Genomic DNA, 19,825 nt, shown 5'->3' with positions numbered 1-19,825 from the left:
CGTGCCCCATTGCAACTATACCAGGTTGGAGCCCCCATGGAACGGGTGGCAGTGGATATAGCAGGACCCTTGCCTCTGACGACGAACGGAAATAGGTACATCTGCGTCACAATGGATTACTTCACCAAGTGGCCGGAAGCCTACGCCATTCCTGACCAGGAAGCCACTACCATCGCCAAGGTTTTGGTGGAGGAGTTCTTCTGTCGCTTCGGTGTGCCTAACGAGCTCCATTCCGACCAGGGAAGGAATTTTGAGTCAACAGTCCTTGCTGAGTGCTGCAAGCTCCTGGGTATCAAGAAGACCCGGACCACCCCTCTGCACCCACAGTCAGATGGAATGGTGGAGAGGTTTAATTGGACGTTGGGCCAGGAGTTGGCCAAGCAGTGCAACAATGATCAGTCTTCATGGGATCAGAAGCTGCCTGCGCTTCTCATGGCCTACAGGTCTGCCGCCCACGAGACTACGGGGTATTCACCGGCAAAGCTGATGGTTGGGCGTGAGCTGCGATTGCCGGTGGACCTACTGACAGGAAGGCCCCCTGGGGAAAGCCTTCCAAGGGACGCCTCCAGTTTTGCCCGTCAACTAGAGGAACGGCTGGAAGAGGTGCACCATCAAGTCCGAGGTGCCTTGAAGTTCTCCGGGGAGGCCATGAAGCGCGGTTACAATATGAGGGCAAGCCACGTTGACTTCAAGGAAGGAGACCAAGTCTGGCTTTCCAACCCGCAGAGGAAGAAAGGACAGTCTCCGAAGTTACAGAGCCCCTGGGAAGGCCCTTACACTGTGCTAGAACGCCTCTCCGACGTGACTTACCGAATCCGGAGAACGGAAAGGACCAAGCCGAAAGTTGTCCACGTCAACCGCCTATGGAGGTACCACGGTCCGGGAAACTACACCTGGAACAACTACAGACAACCAGCAGCCGACGAAAACGCAAGGGACGTCCAGGACCGAGAGGAGGTCGACGACGACATAGGCCTTCTGGACTTTTCAGCCGAGGGAGATAACCTCCCGGCTTCGGCAGATGTTCCAGGGACACCCCAAGAAGCGAACGACGACAAGGCGCACCAGGAGACAGACGCGCAGGAGGCACCGAGCTGAAGACAGAGACAACGCAGGCGTCCACAGCGATACGACGATTATTATGTTTTTGATTAATTCTCTTATGTTTGTATATAGTTAAGTGTGTGATCTGGACGATCACAATTAAGAGCGGGGGTTAGTGTTGTGCTGGAAGCTTCCCCCGGCGTCCATGGGGCTCTAGAAGGCTCCGGGAAGAGCGAGCAGGGGGGCGGGGAGCAAAGCCTCGTCCGCGCCCCGCGGGACGCGGCCAGGCGCCAGGCGGGAAGTGTTGCCAACTCGCACATATTTTTGCTACATGTTCTTGTATGATCTAAAATATACTGTAACATTCTAGACTGTACTGTTCTGGATATATATAGGAGAAGAGGGCGAGAGGAGTCCAGTCCCAGTCATAGTAAGCTAGTGGTAAGTGAAGAGTCAGAGTGAAGTGTACTACTAAGGAAGAATATTAAACTACAGAAGCTGTGCAAAGTGTTTACATATCTCCCTCCCACGGAGTCTCCTGACGGCGACACGGAACCCAAATAACTCGTCCGGCATAACACTATTGTTTAAAGCAAGAACAGGAACCCTGGAGGTAAACGGCAGGAACAGGGACGGGGGAAACAGAACTGTAGCTGTAGGGCAGGGCAGATAGAAACAGTAGAACACCTAATAGTGGAATGCAGCAACTATGAGAGGCAGAGAGGGGAGTTGGTGGCAGGAGTAGTGATGGTAATAGGCAGAGAGGAGTGGGCTAGGAGGCTAGAGGAGGAAAACGGGGCGATCTGCACGGTGTTGGGGCTGTATGGAGACAAAAAGGAAACAGAAAGAAGAATGGTAAAGCTCGTGTAGTGCTGCGACGGCCGCACTACACTGGCAAAAGTGTTCCTCGCTCAGTGTTGGGAAAAAAGGGCACAAATGTCTGAATAAATGATATAAGTGGCTTTATTTCAGGTTAGAAAATAACATAACGCTGAAAAGAAAGTTGTGTGAATAAGAAGAAGGGAGGAACGAGAGGAGGAGGACTTAAGAAGCGATACAAAGCGTTACAGGTCAAAAGAAGAAGAAGAAGACTAATATAGTCTCCTTGGTCGGGAATCGGGACCCTGCGACGGGCCGTCGCACCGACAAAGGCCCGTTCCCCCTTTTTAGGGGGAGAATCCTAAAAGAAGAAGAAGAAGAATCGGGACTCTATCAAGGGACTCTACTACCCCCCGAACCAGGACCAAGACCAAGACCATCAGCTGACCGGGTGCGATCAGCTGCTCCTGTGTACCTGTGTCTTTAAGGTGGGATAACGAGCTTTAATTCATTATCTTATTTATTTATTTATAGGGAAGCCCATGGCAGCTTTGCCCTGGTGCAGACAGCTGCTGATAACACTGTGAGCGTGTGGTAAAGATTCGGTGTATGGACGAGCCGATATCTTGTTTCCTACTTAACCGACTGGTCATCAGTTGTCATGTCATGTATTTCTTCTACTGACCCTCTAACCTCCTGGACAACAATAGCAAAGAATGTAGAGATTAAAACAAGTGTGAAATTAGCTATGAAATGTGGGTAGGGTGGCGTAGTAGCCCATTGAGACAAAATATAGAAATATAAGGAGTCAGGGAGTCAACCCCATCCCCTGTTTGGGTTAATTACAGAACTCGGATAATATCCACAAAAGGGTACCCTCCTTTGGTGAATTTAAGACTTACACCATGGGTTCTTTTTTAGTCCCTGAATGCAGTGCAGTAACAGGTGACTTCCAGAAAACAGGGGGTCGAGGGGTGCGAAGCCCTATGTATGAAACATGTTTGGGTAAAATTCTTGTGTTTGCCCATAATCCCCCCTCTCCTCCAAAACAAGCTTGGGGACCTGTGGGAATGCGGGGTTTCAGGTGGGGGACATGAAATCCGTCACAATTGCATATTTTTTTTAGGGTGGGGGGAGGAAATTACCCTATATCTAGGGAAATTCCCTACATTTAGGGATTTTTCCTCCTACCACCTCTAAAATAAAGGTTTGCGACGAATTTACTGTTCCCCATACGGAAACCACGCATTCCCACTAGCCCCAAGCTTGCTTTGGGAGAGAAGCATAGTGAATCCACCAAATAATGCTCACCTCACCCATCTGGCGTGGCGCTGGCGGCCAGCTGCGTCCACTTAAACCACCAGTATATGTTCAGAGAGTTGCCCATCTCACTGCGGTACTTCTCACCCTAACCGTGAGTTAGATCTCATTATTCAATGTATTTTGAACCCCATATATATTCATCACAAATTGATAGAAATGCTGCTTCCAATTTTTTAAAAGTTAGTGTTTATTTTGCGGGCCGCGGTGTTGTGGGCCCCGGGCGTGGGAGGGATAGCATATGACTCAATAATTTGGCCCACACTCGCCTGGTAAGGTTAGATTAATTCTACGGTGTTCTACTACTACTGTTGTACTTCTCTAGTTTTACGAAATAATTACGGCTACCACTGTTTACGCACACCATATTTGACTGATCTGGTGATGGGTGCGGCGGCGGTGCAGCCAGTGTTGCGAGAAATACCTCCTCGCAGAAATAAGTCACATATACATGTGGTGGGGGTCTAGGGGTGGCGCAGCTTCCCCATTGTTAGAATGGGGGTTTAGGGGGGCGTAGCCCCCTCGTTAGCTGTTAGGTCGTAAAGTTCGGTTGGGATAGTTTAAATCTGCGAGCTATTTTGCGGCTGCGGCGGCGGATGATGAAATTGCAATAAGTCACTTGTTAGTAGTTTCCGAAAAATAAACTGTCTCCAAATGAAAAAGTACAATATTTTGCCCTGAAATAAATAGCCAGTGTATCAAATTTTGAGATGGGCAACTCTGAACATTCACCAAACCACCTACACCACACTCAAAGCCCTCTCACTAGCACCGATTCGAGTAGCTTGCCTCATCGCAAGGTTTCTGTCCTGCTAGTAGCATCCATGACACCAAACACGGTGTATCTTCATTGTTTATCACTAACACAAGCAAGACCACTGGCTACTTGTGATCCGTCCAGCGCTGTGTTCTAGAAGCAACTGCGGGTAAAGCCGTGTGTGTTATCCCAAACCTTCTGCCCGACCTGTTCGAGCACGTGAATCCTGACTAACCACATTTTGAATCTGTGCTTCACGCGTTCGTGTTACCAGTAATTGAATGTATTCGTGGAGATTGAGTCCGTGCCTCCAAACATGATAATACGATTCCATTAACAGTTAAGGAACAAAATACATATGTCCCTCAACCATAATATGAAGATGCAAGGACTTAGAAGTAAAGGAAAAGGGAGAAATCGATTATTTTAGATCTGGAGAATAATATTGAAACTACTGGGCCATGGTTCCCAACCCTTTTTTCAGGTGACCCCAATCATGCATGTCTAGACATTACCGTGACCCCACTAGTTCGTTTTAGTACCGTGCCAGTATTTCATTACCTACCTTATGAAACATTACTAGCTCTTCATATATCTTTTCTACAAACGTTCAACAATCATGGAAATGCTTTCAAAATCCAATTCAAGGAAAGCGGGATAATATTCACGAAAGTGTAGCCTCCTTTGGCGGCGGCCACGGTGACGGTGCTGCCGCTGCGGCTGCAAAATAGCTCGCAGAGGGTTTAGGGTGGGGGAGCATATTTAAACTACTCCAACCGAACTTTATGACCTGCTAACGGGGGGGCTTTGCCCCCCTCGACCCCCCATTCTAACCCCCCCTTATGTATATGCAACTTATTTCTTGTGGAATTTCCCTACATCTAGGGTATTTTTCAATCCCTCATAACTCAAAAACTATGTATTTGCGATGTATTTCGTGTTTACCGGCGCATTCCAGGCAGTCTCAAAGACCCCCTAGCCAATTTTGGTTGCGAGGGGTGAGTATGGGCAAACATTAGAATAATACCGTTTTGTGTCCATGCAACACACCACCGTATTGGTTTTCCATAAAAAATGGAAGGGTTGTCGAGGGGGTGAAGCCCCCCCTTTAGGTAGGCTATGTAAAGCTAGGTCTGGGTAGTTTAAATTTACTTGGCATGCAGTGTGGGGTGGCGGAAAAATATGCAGAGCAAGACAGGACATGGCGCCGGGCCGGTGTTGTGAGAAATGCCTCCTCACAGAAATAAGTCACTCTGCTGTCCAGTACCAGTGGTGGGCACTGCTAACCAAAAAGCTAGCTTCGTTAACTGGTAATCCACTAATTAAAAAGTTAGCTTCACTTATGCTAAACCGCTAAACTGATAAAGAAATTAATGGAAGCTAAAGCTATCTGCTAACCACTTACCGTATTTTGCGGCGTATAACGCGCACCTTTTTCATAAAAAATGCCTGAAAGTTTACCCCTGCGGGCTATATGCCGAAGGTACAAATTTTTATTTATTTTTTTCTTCTTTGGGGTGTTTTAAGGGTCTTTTTTATTTCGTCTTGTCCAATAACAACTGCAAACTTACCTTTATTATTGTTTATGATCCTTCGTAGTCCATAGCTATCTTATAATTTGTTACCATAGAATACAGGGTGATCAAATAACTACTTTACAATACTATGTTATCCCTTTTTTCCGTCGGGGCCCAGGCACCGACACGACCTGGCCGCCATTTGCATTGTTTTGGATGACTAAGGAGCACTGTTGCCAATTCGAGCAGTACAAGCTACATAAAAAATCATATTGGAAAAAAAATATCCATGGGTTCATTATTAATTATTAACCCCTTCACTCTGGCGACACCGATGTCGGCATCCGACGGCGTCACTGTATGGAAAGGGTTAGTCCTCTTCTAAACCTCTTAATCCTCTTCTAAACCTCTCAAGAGGAAATGGAAAAGGATTAAGAGGAATTTAGAGGATTGAGAGCTTTAGAAGAGGATTAATCCTCTCCCATTTCCTCCTGACCCTTTCCATCCGTGATGCCGACGTCTGCGTCATGGATGGAAAGGGTTAATATTAGTGAGAATAATGGGGTAAATATATATGATATCTGAAACTGTACATCATGAGTCTTGTACTTGGAGTTATTTCTCGCAACACCAGCCCGGCTGCCATTTGCATTGTTTGAAAACCACACAACCACACCCATACAACAAACAGCTGCATGCCGCGTGTCACCAGAACCGTGTGAATTGTGTCTTGCCTAGTTGTCTGTCATAACCTACAAGTGATGGTAAGAATAATATGCTAATTATGATATCAGAAGCTGTGCATCATCAGTGTGTATGGGGATGTATTTCTCACATCACCAGCCCAGCCGCCATTTTCATTGCTTTACTCAAGGACACTTGTCAATTCAAGCAGTACAGGTTACACCAAAAATATATAAATTTCGGGAAACTGTATGTCGTCAATGTTCTTTAACTGTACATATTTCTGAGCATTTAAGAACTATTTTTTTTTCCAAAATTGTTGTCTTAAAGTTTGGGGTGCGCATTATACGCCGCGAAATACGGTACTTTTTTCATACAAATTTTGCTTCGGTTTAGTATTTTAGCTCTAAAAACCCCATCTGTCCATTAATGATGGTCTCCTTAGGTTGGCACATGATGTACCAGAAGTGCAAGACATTGGCGTTCGTCACATCTCTTGATTTAAGGACAAAGTACTTCTCCAGGTGGGGCCTAGGGTTCTGGAACTTATGGGACTCTTGGCCGTCAGCTTGAGTGTCCGCCTCACCCACACCTGTTGCCGGCTCCCTAACAGGGTCACCATCCTCAGGTGGAACAAAAACGTCCTAACTCCTGTCACCTTCCGTGACGTCGATAGTGATAAACAAGGCGACAATAATGAATGTGACTACACGGTGACAACGTCGCAGCTGAACAGAACAAAGAGCCCAACAAGCAACAACAAGAAGAGAAGAGAAAGAAGCCTCCAGTTTATCCTAAATCCGTATATTTTACCCAAGATTTCCCACAAATTTATGCATTTTTCTGCTTTTTTCCTTAACTAACACTTATTTTTATTACTTTTAGTTTATTTCTTGTTCGGTGGAAAATATCAATTCTTTTTATTAAATCCCAAGTTCAAAGAGCTGGAAATGGAAGATGCATTACCCTAAAATACCAAAAAGTTTCTCCCAATAATTGTCCAGTTACCCTTCTTTAAGGTGTAAGTTACCCATAAGTGTAAGCCCTGAAATTACAGTAAACCCTCGATATAACGGACCCGCTTATAACGGATTTCGGATATAACGGACAAGGTCAGAGCGTCAGAAATTCATGGGGTCCGACCGAGAATAATTTTTGAAACACCCGCCTCCGGTAACTACTATATAGCTTCTATATAGTATATATATAGCTTCTGCTGACCACCTCGCCCTCCTCCCTTTATCTGCTGCCCCATCCTTCGGTTACCGTAGTCTTATTCTGCCCACCTGATGAAATATTTTCCTTCTCGTGGTTTCCATTCAAATGAAGGACGTATTTGTACCACAAGAAAGTTGTATGCATCAATCCAGAAATGTATATCGATAATACCCAAGTGTTTGTGAGTGTCGGTACTGATACAGCTTTAGGGGGTAGAGGGGAGCTAAGCCCCAGTTAGGTAGGGTAGGGTAAGTTATGTTTAGTTAGTAAAATTATTCGCCACGGTGTGGCGTGAAAATACACAGCGCAGGACGGGACATTGCGGCAGCGTGGTGGGCCGGTGTTGTGAGAAATATCTCCTAGCAGAAATAAGTTGCTCTGCTCTCCACCACGCATGTGCACTGGGGAAATGTATGGCAGGAAAACATTAATTTGCCTGTTTTTGCTCTAGTTTGTCCACTTGTGATCATTATGAGCGGTGAATGAAAGAAAGGATCAGTAAGCAAGTTGATCATCTTTTTCTGCGAGTTATTTTGCAGCTGCAGCTGCGGGCTGCGGCGGGTGTATAACAGGCATTGAAAAGTCAATCATTTAATGATTTGTGACAGAAAGTTATCGGATAATTTCATATCACCGAAAACTACAAAAAAAAAAAAAAAAAAATTTCGTCTGCCAGTACAAGATTGGCGCACTTGTAAAATTTTGCCCATTCCCATAAGAATATGGCCCCCCCGCAGGGCCCCATTGCCACCCTGTCACGGGGTAAAATATGATTATAGCAAGCTTGTGCTCAAAAAGCGGTAACTAGCCAACAAGGGTTGACTCCCGCGGCACGCCAAGAGACACACTACAGTGTACACACAACTTACCTGCTCAAATCTCCCGTGGGGTTCTTATCTACTCTCCTTATGGGGCTGGAAGGCACATACAGAGGCACACAAGGTAACTGATAGAGCGGGTGTACAGCTATGCACTAACTTTATTACACACACAAAACAAAGACACAGACAGCTCACACACAAAGCTGGCCTAAATCGTTACTCGTGCGAGCACAGTCTAACCTGACCTGGCTACACTAACGATTGGCTACTTAACTCAGTGTGGAGACGAAGGACGAGGTGCTGTGCAGCCTGTCTTCCTGCTGGCTCCTCAAGGTGCGATGTCCTGCGATGTTGCGGCCTTCACGTGAGGCCGCCGCGGCAACTCGATGCACAAGAGCTGAAATCTAGTGGGCACGTCCCAATAGGCAAAGCCTGGGATCACTCCAGCACTCCAGCAGGTCTACCCATGGCCACACAGCCACCTAGCATGTCTGCTGTCTCCTACGGAGACAGCATGCAGGCCATCCGTCAGGGACGGCAGCTCAAAGCGGAGAGAGCGACCCACCCTTGCGCGGGGCAGGTCATGACACAGCACCTAGCAGTGAACTCAGGCAACAGAGTCACCAATGCAGGAAAACACACAGGCAGCTGTTTCTGGCTGACTATAAACATGGCTTGTTAGTTTTATTACAGTTGTCCCTCAAATAGTACGGGGGTTAGGGAACCAAGACCTCCGTACTATTTGAATATCCGTTTAAAATTAGTGCCCCCTAGAAACGCACCTGGGCACTCCTACAGAATCTGGGTCCCTCCTGGCTCAGCTGTTACCCAAGGGCCCAAGTTGCCAGTTATGCATTTTCTGCTGCAGTCACAGTGCAGGGTTACCACGCTGGGGGGATCGAGGTGGGCGAACCCCCCCTGTTAGAAGTCAGGTTATTTTAAGATCAGTTGGAGTAGTAAAAATATGCCCACCAACTACCATATTTCGTGGCGTATAACACGCACTGACGTATAACGCGCACACCAAACTTTAAGACAACAATTTTTGGGAAAAAAATAAATAGTTCTTAAAATGCTAAGAAATATATATGGTTAAAGAACATTGATGATGTACAGTTTCCCGAAATTTATATATTTTTGGTGTAACCTGTACTGTTTGAATTGACAAGCATCCTTGAGTAAAGCAATGAAAATGGCGGTCAGGCTGGTGTTGTGAGAAATACATCCTCGTACATACTGATGATGCACAGCTTCTGATATCATAATTAGCATATTATTCTCACCATCACTCGAAGGTTATGACAGACAACTAGGCAAGACACAATTCACACGGTTCTGGTGACACGCGGCATGCAGCTGTTTGTTGTTTGGGTGTGGTTGTGTGGTTTTCAAACAATGCAAATGGTGGCCGGGCTGGTGTTGCGAGAAATATCTCCTCGTACAAGACTCATGATGTACAGTTTCTGATATCATATTTACCCCATTATTCTCACTAATATTAATAATTAATAATGAACACATGGGTATTTTTTTCCAATATGATTTTTCATGTAGCTTGTACTGCTCGAATTGGTGACAGTGCTCCTTAGTCATACAAAACAATGCAAAACCAGCCTGGTGAACAAGCCTACAACTTTGCTCTCCTCAACAACCTAGAGCAGTTGGTTCAGCACCCTACTCGTATTCCCGACTGTCTTGGAGACAGGCCCAACATTCTAGACCTCTTCCTTACCTCTAATCCTTCTGCTTACTCTGTCAAACTGTTCTCTCCGTTGGGCTCCTCTGATCATAACCTTATTTCTGTATCCTGTCCTATCGCTCCTGTACAACCTCTGGACCCACCGAAGAGGCGATGCCTCTGGCATTTTGCTTCAGCTCGGTGGGATGACCTGAGGATGTACTTTTTCCGATTTCCCGTGGAATGATTACTGCTGCCGGGAGAGAGAGAGAGACCCCTCTGTGTGTGCCCAGCGCATCACAGAGGCGATTGTCTCTGGAATGGAGGCATACATTCCACATTCTTTCTCTACTCCTCATGCTAAAAAGCCTTGGTTTAATCATGCTTGTTCTCGTGCTATTAAAGATAGAGAGGCAGCTCACAAAAGGTTCCAGAGCCTTCGAACACCCACTAACTTTGACCTTTACATTTCAGCCCGGAATCGTGCCAAATCTATTCTCCGACTTACCAAAACTTTTTTTATCAATAAAAAATGTCAACACCTTGCTTCTTCTAATTCTTCCTGTGACTTCTGGCATCTAGCCAAAAATATCTCCTCCAATTTCACTTCTTCCTCTTTCCCTCCTCTCCTTAACCCTGACGGCAGCACTGCCATCTCATCTGTCTCTAAGGCTGAACTCTTTGCTCAAACTTTCTGTAAGAACTCCACCATGGATGATTCTGGGCATATTCCTCCTACTCATCCCCCCTCTGACTCCTTTATGCCTGTTATTAAGATTCTTCCAAATGATGTTTTCTATTCCCTCTCTGGCCTCAACTCTCAGAAGGCTTATGGACCTGATGGAGTGCCTCCTATTGTCCTTAAAAACTGTGCTTCCGTGCTGACACCCTGCCTGGTCAAACTCTTTCGTCTCTGCCTATCAACGTCTATCTTTCCTTCCTGCTGGAAGTATGCCTCTGTGCAGCCTGTGCCTAAGAAGGGTGACCGTTCCAATCCCTCAAATTACTGCCCTATAGCTTTACTTTCCTGTCTATCTAAAGCTTTTGAATCAATCCTTAACCGGAAGATTCAAAAGCACCTTTCCACTTCTAACCTTCTATCTGATCGCCAGTATGGGTTCCGCAAGGGGCGTTCTACTGGTGATCTCCTTGCCTTCCTAACTGACTCTTGGTCATCCTCTCTTAGCCGTTTTGGTGAAACCTTTGCTATTGCGCTGAATATATCAAAAGCTTTTGATAGGGTCTGGCACAAATCTTTGCTCTCCAAACTACCCTCCTACGGTTTCTATCCTTCTCTCTGTACCTTTATCTCCAGTGTCCTTTCTGACCGTTCTATTTCTGCTGTGGTGGACGGTCACTGCTTTTCCCCTAAACTTATTAACAGTGGTGTCCCACAGGGTTCTGTCCTATCTCCCACTCTCTGTTGTTCATTGATGATCTTTCCAAAACGAACTGTCCTATCCATTCCTACGCCGATGACTCCACTGCATTACTCAACTTCTTTTAATAGAAGACCCACCCTACAGGAACTTAACGATTCAAGGCTGGAGGCAACAGAACGCTTAGCCTCAGACCTTACTATTATTTCCGATTGGGGCAAGAGGAACCTGGTGTCCTTCAACGCCTCAAAAACGCAGTTTCTCCACCTATCCACTCGACACAATCTTCCAAACAACTATCCCCTATTCTTCGACAACACTCAGCTATCACCTTATTCAACACTAAACATTCTCGATCTATCCTTAACTCAAAATCTCAACTGGAAACTTCATATCTCATCTCTTACTAAATCAGCTTCCTCTAGGCTGGGCGTTCTGTACCGTCTCCGCCAGTTCTTCTCCCCCGCACAGTTGCTATCCATTTACAGGAGCCTTGTCTGCCCTCGTATGGAGTATGCATCTCATGTGTAGGGGGGCTCCACTCACACAGCTTTCCTTGACAGAGTGGAGTCAAAGGCTCTTCGTCTCATCAACTCTCCTCCTTCTACTGATAGTCTTCTACCTCTCAAATTCCACCGCCATGTTGCCTCTCTTTCTATTTTCTATCGATATTTTCATGCTGACTGCTCTTCTGAACTTGCTAACTGCATGCCTCCCCCCCTCCCGCGGCCCCGCTGCACACGTCTTTCTACTCATGCTCATCCCTATACTGTCCAAACCCCTTATGCAAGAGTCAACCAGCATCTTCACTCTTTCATCCCTCACACTGGTAAACTCTGGAACAATCTTCCTTCATCTGTATTTCCTCCTGCCTACGACTTGAACTCTTGCAAGAGGAGGGTATCAGGACACCTCTTCTCCCGAAATTGACCTCTCTTTTTTTACACTCCTTTGATCTCTATTCAGGAGCAGTGAGTAGCGGGCTTTTTTTTATATTTTTCTTTACGTCCTTGAACTGTCTCCTTAGCTGTAAAAAAAAAAAAAAATGGCGGCCGGAACATGGCGACGCCCAACGGAAAAAACAGGATAACAACAAGGCATGGGCGATCCTCCACCGATTTCATTTTTGTATAGTAGTTATTTGATCGCCCTGTATTCTATGGTAACATATTACAGGTAACTCTCGATTTACGCGAGTGTTGCGTTCTTGAAGAGGTCGCGTAATTCAAAAACGATGTAAATCAAACAAGAGGTAGGTTTGTGTCGAAAAATAAATACCGTAATTTTCGGCGTACAGCGCGCATTTTTTCACATAAAAAATGCCTGAAAGTTTAGCCCTGCGCGTTATACGCTGAATGTACACATTTTTTATGATTTTTTTCTTCTTTAGGATGTTTTTAAGGGTCTGTTTTTCGTCTTATCCAATAACAACGACAAACTTACCTTTATTATTGTTTATAATCCTTCATAGTCCGTACCTGTCCTCTAATATGTTACCATAGAATACAGGGCGATCTAATAACTACTATACAAAGACTAAATCGTTGGAGGATTGCCCAGGCCTTGCTGTTATCCCGTTTTTCCGTCGGTCGCCATTTGTATGATCTTGATCTTGATGTCACAGGTGGCTTACGATTGTATGACTAAGGAGTAGTACAAGCTACATAAAAAATCATATTTGAAAAAAATGTCCATGTGTTCATTATTAATTATTAATATTAGTGAGAATAATGGGGTGAATATGATATCAGAAACTGTACATCATGAGTCTTGAACGAGGAGTTATTTCACGCAATCCCAGCCCGGCCGCCATTTGCATTGTTTACAAACCACACAACCACACCCACACAACAAACAGCTGCATGCCGCGTGTCACCAGAACCGAGATGTCCACTCGGGCACTCATTCTCAGCCTCTCTCGTGTGAGGAAGAAATGAGGGACACCATGAGGGGCTGGCTAATATTGGTACCGGTACCGAGCAGTCTGGTACCAGTACCGTACCGTATTGCTGGTACCGTTAGTACCGGTACTGGTACCGGTACCTGCCCACCCCTATTGCTGAGTAGCGTGGCAGCGTAGGTACTGTATTGTTGTTCAAGTGGCGCGCGGGAAGAACTGAGCTCAGCTGTGTGGCCGTGTGAGTCCAGTTGCGTGAGACATCTGGTGGCCACTCCATAAAATATCGCGTATAAGTGAAAAAAAAAACGCCTAAATTAAACATTTATTTGGATTTTGGACCCCGCGTTATTTAAAAAACGCGTAAACCAAACTCGCGTAAATCGAGAGTTACCTGTATAAGACAGCTATGGACTACGAAGGATCATAAACAATAATAAAGGTAAGTTTGCAATTGTTATTGGACGAGACAAAAAAAGATACCCGTAAAACACCCCAAAGAAGATAAAGATTCAATAAAAATTTGTACCTTTGGCATATAGCGCGCAGGGGTAAACTTTTAGGCATATTTTATGTGAATAAGGTGCGCGTTGTACGTCGCAAAATACGGTATATAATATGGAGGCGTAATGTCGTACTCTGGAGTCAGTCTCCACAATTACCGTCTCGCATCTTATTTCAAGTATGATATAGAGAGCAATAGAAACTGTGGTAGAGAGTAAGAGAGTGTGAGTGAGTGTAGTGGCGGTCTGGTAAAAGTTTTGCCACTCACATAATGGCTACTTGGTGCGACGAGCAGGAAATTTTAAACCCCCAAGGTGGGAAGCACAAAGAGACAAAAGCCGAACTTCCTCTTCAGAAGAGGCGTAACATGCTGCAGTATGCAAACGCTAATGTGCACCTGCACACACCAGGTCAACACAGCGGGCAACCCGCAACAAGAATGCATGCATTGGCTTCTCTACGCCGGTCGCCTAGGCAACGAGCAGGCTGAGTCATCGTGCCGCGCCCAGGTCACGTGATGAACAAGGAAAACGCGCCCATCTAACTACTTATCATCTTACCTATGCAAATAAAACAAAAATAACTTGTCGCGGATCTAAACCATGACACATCCTGGCAGCCTCAGTGCCTCGCAGTCCATCGCCAAGTTTGCTAAGCGGCTGTACAGACAACGTCCACACAACATACACAATAAAAATATATAAATATCTAAGTATTATTTTACGTGTTTTTTTTTTTTTTGTTTTTTCACCGCTTATAACGGACTAAGGTCCCCCCCAATTAGTCCATTATATCGAGAGTTTACTGTATTGTGCCATGGGGCTCAAATGGTGCTGTGTCTGCCCACAATGGACAAGAACAAACCTGTATGAATTTTTGGATAATTTTCACGAAAGTGTAGCCTCCTCTGGTGGCGGCTGCAGCGGTAGTCCAGCCGGTGTTGCGAGAAATACCTCCTCGCCGAAATAAGTCGCATATACATGGGGGGGGGGGGGGTCCAGGAGGTGCACAGCACCCCCATATTAGCAGGTTATGTAAAGTTCGGTTCGTGTAATTTAAATACGCTTCCCCACCCCAAAACCTCGATTTCCCACAGGTGTCCAAGTTGAACCTCTCTGCGAGCTATTTTGCGGCTGCGGCGGCGGGTCCACAAAAGGCATTGAAAAGTCAATCATTCAGTGATTCCCGGAGAAAAATACCATCTCCATGATAAACAGCATCATATTTTGTCCAGAAATAAGCAGTCAGCATCTCGAAATTAGTAGGCTACACTTTCATGAATATTCCCCAAATTTTTTAGTGGACTTAAGTTAGCAGAGGAGTAACTACATTTAGCGGAAGCTAGTTGATACGCGAAAACGCTAATCAGCTAACGAAAAAAATAGCTTTGCTAATTAGTGGTTAACGGAATCGTGCCCATTACAGATGCACACTAAGGGAATACACAGCAGGAAAAACAATAATTTGCCTGGTTTTGTTCTAGTTTGTCCATTTGTGTTCTTTGTGAGCAGTGAGTGAAATACAGAAGCAGCAAGCAAGTTGGACCCCTCTGCAAGCTATTTTGCAGCTGCAGTGACGGGTGGCTGCGGGTGCTCAAAAGGGATTGGAAAGTCAATCATTTAGTGATTTCCTGTTAAAAATACTATCCATTATAAATAGCATCATATTTTGTTCAGAAATAAGCAGTCAACATCTCGAAATTTGTAGGCTACCCTTTCATGAATAATCCCTCAGAACTTTGCTTGTGGCACACTGATAGAAGCAACCTTTTCCTGAGAGATATTGGTGTGTTTTCAAGGCTAACTGCTTCTGTGGCAAAATATCTTTTTTTTTTTTTTTTTTTCCAGCGCTATCCTTAGAAACTAGTAAATTCTGAGAAAAAAAAGTAGCTGATTAATATAAAACACTGAAATCTACCATAAAAATATAGTTTCAGTCTCACAGATGAGTTGGAGCAGGAAGTTATCTATTTGAGATACAGTACTGCCTCCAGGATTGCGAGTTTCAAGTTTGCGATTCACCGAGTTTGCGATAGGGACCCCAAAAATTTGATTTTTATTGAAAACTGAAATTGTGATATGACCTGAAAGGAAAAAGAAAAGGCTGCTAAAACCGTTTTTTTTCACACCTTGTTGTGGTCCTTGACTCCCATTCTCACTTTTACCCACCCCTTGGGCCTTTCCGTTGGCCGCGGGAAGCATGGTGAGTGGGATCTGGGCAGCCAGGCGCATGTGTGCGAGGAGCCCCAACTGCGTGGCCCCCGCATGGGCGCCACCCAAATGTCATTTTCACTGGGGTCCGCGTGTGTGTGGCTGTGCCCATTGTGGGCCCAGGCTCCTCAATTTGCCAATTCTCACTTTCCACATGTTGAGCTGAAGCCCTTTCCTTTCTTCCATCTCTTCTTTTTCAAAAAGAAGAGATGGAAGAAAAGAAAGGGGTCCCGTGCAACATGTGGAAAACAAGAATCGGCAAATTGACAAACCCAAACCCACAAAAAACACAGCCACATGCACACGGGCCACGACAAAAACACTGTTCAGGCGGCACCGATGCAAAGGCCACGTCACCGACACTCATCACCACCATCACCATCATCAGTCGCCCATCAGCTGCCTCGGCCCATCTGCACCAGGGTTGCCAATTTCGTTACGAACGTACCAGATCTGGTACTTTTTGTCTTTAAAGTACGTTTGGTACGACTTTAGGTATATTTGGTACTAAATTGTCTCTGAGCTTTCTGTGCCTATTTGACACATTTTCCACCTGATATATCCGGCATGAGGACAGTGCTTTGGGGTCAGGGTTACCAGGCAGGTGCTGGCCTGTTGGACGTGTATCAGGTAACTTGTCCCGTACAAGTATTGGGCAGGGAGAGGAAGACTCTTGAGACGTAAGATGCGGTTTGAGTAAGCCAACCGGTTATCTTATTGGTGTTATTGGTTGGACAATGTTTATCACTTTGTGGCAACTTTGTTTTCTTATATAATGAAAATGGCCTTTGGCATCACACACACACACACACACACACACACACACATATATATGTGTATATATATATATATATATATATATATATATATATATATATATATATATATATATATATATATATATATATATATATATATATATATATATATATATATATATATATATATATATATATATATATATATATATATATATATATATATATATATATATATATATATATATATATATATATATATATATATATATATATATATATATATATATATATATATATATATATATATATATATATATATATATATATATATATATATATATATATATATATATGTGTGTGTGTGTGTGTGTGTGTGTGTGTGTATATATATATATATATATATATATATATATATATATATATATATATATATATATATATATATATCTATATATATATATATATATATATATATATATATATATATATATATATATATATATATATATATATATATATATATATATATATATATATATAAATATATATATTGTTCACTTTCTTTTGGGTACGTTTTGTCCGGATTTGGTACGTTTTGCTGGCCCGATTTGGTACGATCAGCTAAATCAGATCGGCAACCCTGATCTGCACACATACGCTTGGCCACCTGGATGGGTGGCCAAGCGCAAGATGTCGACAGTTTTCAATTTTCCCCATAAGAATATTGGTTCAAAGTTTGCGATTTCAATGTTTGCGACCCACAACGTCGACCTTTTTATCTCAAACTTGGAGGCAGTACTGTAATTGTTTTATGCACCTAATATTACCACTGTCTAACGCTTCACTACGCTTCGAGTTGCCAGTTCTTGGCTGTCACCGATGTGACTCATGGAAGCTGGTTACATGCAATTATCAAACTTACTGACCTGAACCTAACTTAACCTGACATCACCCCTAACCCTTATGTTTAGGAGGGCTTCACTTCTTATAGTTCTGCCTGCTTAACTGGCTTTGCACAGTGGCAGTATCATAACCAATGAGGTTCATCCAAGGTGCGTTTTGCTGCCTATGCGTAGAGCTGCCTTGTTTAGGGTATTGGGAAAGGAGCAATATGGCTACCCTCTGACTGGGAAGGTAGCCTACCCCATCCTCACCTTCACGTGGTGCGCACCGTTACTATACCCTGCGGGGTAGAACCAACGGGGAGGGGGGCAGTGACCATCAGCTGCTTTGTTTTAATCCTTTTAGCCTTGACAAGGAGCAAGTCTCCATAACACTACATTGGTCTGGCCACCCATTGGTGGCCTCTAATACTTTTATCAAGTTTTTAGAGGCAGGAGTGATGGCCAGAGGGCGGCAGAAGAAAAAGGAATGTATGAGACTGGTGTCTATTAGTGTGAATGGTTTAGGTGGTGAGGAAAAGAGGAGAGTGATGATTGAAAATTTTGTAAATGGTAGAGTGGATGTGTTGGGAGTGAGTGAAACACATATTCGAGGAACTGTTGTGAATGATGGTAGAGAGGGTGTGCCTGGGGGGGTTGTATGGACGGGGATAGATGAGAAGTACGTATGGAGGCAGGAGTAAGGAAGGATGTGCTATTGTGATGTCTGAAAGAGTGTGGAATGGTGTGACTGATTATGGTTGGAAGGGATCAAGAATTGTGTGGGTGAAAGGAAAAGTAGGTTTAGAAAAGTATGCAAGGGTGTGTATTTATGCACCAGTAAATGTGAAAAGTAAAAAAGAACTGAGAGAAAGGGAAGCTTTTTGGGAGGAAGTGAATGCTTGTTTGAAGAGTTTTGAGAAAGAAAGGAAACTTATTATGATGGGAGATATGAATGCTAAAGTGGGTGATGAATGTGTGATGGATGTGGTGGGAAAATGGGGGATACCTGGGAAGAATGAAAATGGAGAGTGCCTGGTGGATGTCTGTGCTGAGGGGGGAATGTTCCTAGCGAACACCTTCTTTCAGCACAAGAATATCCACCGACACACATGGAGGAGGGGAGAAGACAATGAGCAAAAAGGATTGATTGATTATGTGGCAGTAGATGAAAGGCTTAGAAAAGAAATTTGTGACGCAAAGGTAGTAAGAGGAATGTTTGATGGATCTGACCATCTTGCAGTGCTGGCAAAGTTAAAGCTGAAAGAAAAGTGGGTGTTTGAAAAGAAAGGTGAAGTAAAAAAGGAAATACTGAAGATAGAAAAGTTACAGGAAAAAGAAATAAAAGATGAGTATAACCGTGAAATGGCAGAGGCCTTAAGTGAAAAATGGGAAAGTGTAAAAGATAGTACAGATATTGAAAAAGTTTTTGGAACATTTAAAGAAGTAATGTTAACTACAACAAAAAAAGTGTTAGGGATGAAAGTGGTGAGAGATGGAAAAAGAAAAGGAAATTCATGGTGGACAGAAGAGATAAGGAGGATAGTAAAAGAGAAAAGGGAACTTTTTAAGAAAACTCAAGAAAGAAATGTGGCTGAGCAAGTAAAAAGGGAAAGGAAAAAGAAATATAGAGAATGCAAAATGAAATTAAAACAAGCAATAAAAGAAAGTAAGAAGAGAGTTGATGAAGACTTTGGAAAAAGACTAAGTGAAAAATATAAAGGGAACAGGAAATCATATTGGAAAGAAGTAAAAAACGAAAGAAATGCAGAAAATATCTCCTCAAGTAAAATAAATGAAGTTATGGATGAGAATGGAGAGATGTTGTAAGACAGGGAAGCTGTGAAAGAGAGATGGAGAGAATATTTCAAAAACTTAATGAATTTTGAGGATGGACGTCCAGCAGCTGTAACAGCAGCAGTTTTGAGTAGAGGTAGAGGAGGAGTATATAAAGAAAGAAGTACAGTCGTCCCTCAGATAGTACGGGGGTTAGGGAGCCAGGACCCCCGTACTATTCGAAAATCCATATAAAATTAGTGCTCCCCCTAGAAACACTCCTGGGCTGCGTTTGAGAGCGGGAATCGGGACTCTCGGAACGTCCCGAGTGGTCTCAAACGCATGACGCTGCAGCACGAGTTGCAAACTCAGCATGTCCACTGGCACCCGGCTTTGAGAGGTGGAGCACCTTCGTGGTGTGATGACGTCATCAGCAAATATGGCGGCCCAAACAAACACATATAAGTGTTTCCATTGCATTTCACCTCTGTGCCACCATAACCACTCCAGCTTCCTTTTCATTTTCTGTTGTAAGGAGTTTGTCAGCCAGGACAGCAGC

The 19,825-nt window shown here is 44.0% G+C and overlaps 1 long non-coding RNA gene across 1 annotated transcript in view; it reads left to right on the top strand.

Moving 5' to 3' along the window:
- The first annotated feature begins 1,642 nt into the window (after window positions 1–1,642).
- LOC127002852 (uncharacterized) overlaps window positions 1,643–19,825 on the top strand; it is a 62,700-nt gene continuing 44,517 nt past the window's right edge. The window contains exons 1-2 of the long non-coding RNA XR_007756576.1: window positions 1,643–1,657; window positions 2,017–2,351. This is a non-coding gene — a long non-coding RNA (uncharacterized LOC127002852). The remainder of the gene's footprint in view (window positions 1,658–2,016; window positions 2,352–19,825) is intronic.

The sequence above is a fragment of the Eriocheir sinensis genome, chromosome 24 (assembly GCF_024679095.1).
Source record: "Eriocheir sinensis breed Jianghai 21 chromosome 24, ASM2467909v1, whole genome shotgun sequence".
Taxonomy (NCBI): Eukaryota; Metazoa; Arthropoda; class Malacostraca; order Decapoda; family Varunidae; genus Eriocheir; species Eriocheir sinensis.
The sequence above is the reverse complement of the archived record's forward strand: the minus strand, read 5'-3'. Positions and strand labels throughout refer to the sequence as shown.